Below are 1,180 nucleotides of genomic sequence, written 5' to 3'. Positions count from 1 at the left end.
ATGCTATAAAGATGTTAGTCAGTTCTTCAGCTTCCCCTTTATCTGTTGTGGCAGACGAGCCTACATAGCGTGTCGGACAATGGTATGGTTAACATTTTATGGTGTGCCCTTCAGCTCTCATCCATCGTGTAGCTACTGTAAATTGTGCAGTAAAATTATATCAAACAACTTTTTACTGAGTTATTGAGATTGATTAACTCATGCCCAAAAAGATGTAAGACTAGAATTCCAACGGTGGTGTGTTCATTTCTCAGCCATAAAATGGGCACCTAAGCATCCATCAGAAGTGCACCATCCAGAATATTGAAAATAGCTGAAAAAGAGGTAAAAACAAAAAACTGCAGATACTGGAAATCCAAAACAAAAACAGAATTACCTGGAAAAACTCAGCAGGTCTGGCAGCATCGGCGGAGAAGAAAAGAGTTGACGTTTCGAGTCCTCATGACCCTTCAACAGAACTGATGGAGGTGGCTGAGGCTTGTGTCTGTTAGACAAACAAAGGTCACTAATGCCTGTTTCAGGCCCCTTTACAAGACTGGACTAATTAATGAATGAATTAATTAACACAGAGCCAAACAAGGAGACATTATGACAGCTGAGCTTGATCAAAGAGTTAGGTTTTAATGAGTATTTTTTTTTTAGTGGAGCACCGAGACAAACGATCACCAGCAGCTCCAAGGAACAAAAATTGTGCTTCCGAAATCTCTTGATATCGATTCCGCACAGATAAAGCGTAAGTGCCTCGTCCATGTGCCATTTACAGCAGAAACCCTTTTTTTTTAATGAGTATTCTTAATGGAGTAGAGAGGGAGAGGTGGAGAGGAGCAGATGCTTAAGGAGGGATTTCCAGGCCGAAGGCCAATGGCTCATAATCCAATTTGGGGGGAGGGGGTCAGAGAAGGGATTGAAGAATGTGCAAGAAGCTGGAATTGGAGGGCTGTTGGGCTGGAGGAGGTTACAGAGACAGGGAGCAAAATATAGTTGTGAAATTTGTAGTTTTTATGTTCTTGTTATGTCAGAAAATTTATTTTGAGCTTGTATTTGGCAAGCTGGAGGCGAAAAAGTATAGTTGATATGTTTTTGATAAATACTTTGAATAATTTGAGATTTGTTCACCCGCTTTTATTGATTCTCCTCCTCCTTCAGGCACCATGTCCAAAGAGGGAGCCATGGACTTCCA

General features: G+C 41.1%; 1 non-coding gene across 1 annotated transcript; it reads right to left on the bottom strand.

The window, feature by feature from the left end:
• Positions 1-642: 642 nt before the first annotated feature.
• On the bottom strand, positions 643-777 carry LOC121282662. The gene has a single exon (XR_005944101.1). It is a non-coding gene; the product is annotated as a U11 spliceosomal RNA (small nuclear RNA).
• Between the last annotated feature and the right edge of the window lie 403 nt (positions 778-1,180).

The sequence above is a fragment of the Carcharodon carcharias genome, chromosome 9, assembly GCF_017639515.1.
Source record: "Carcharodon carcharias isolate sCarCar2 chromosome 9, sCarCar2.pri, whole genome shotgun sequence".
NCBI lineage: Eukaryota > Metazoa > Chordata > Chondrichthyes > Lamniformes > Lamnidae > Carcharodon > Carcharodon carcharias.
Note: the sequence above shows the minus strand (reverse complement) of the source record. Positions and strands in the feature narration are given on the sequence as shown.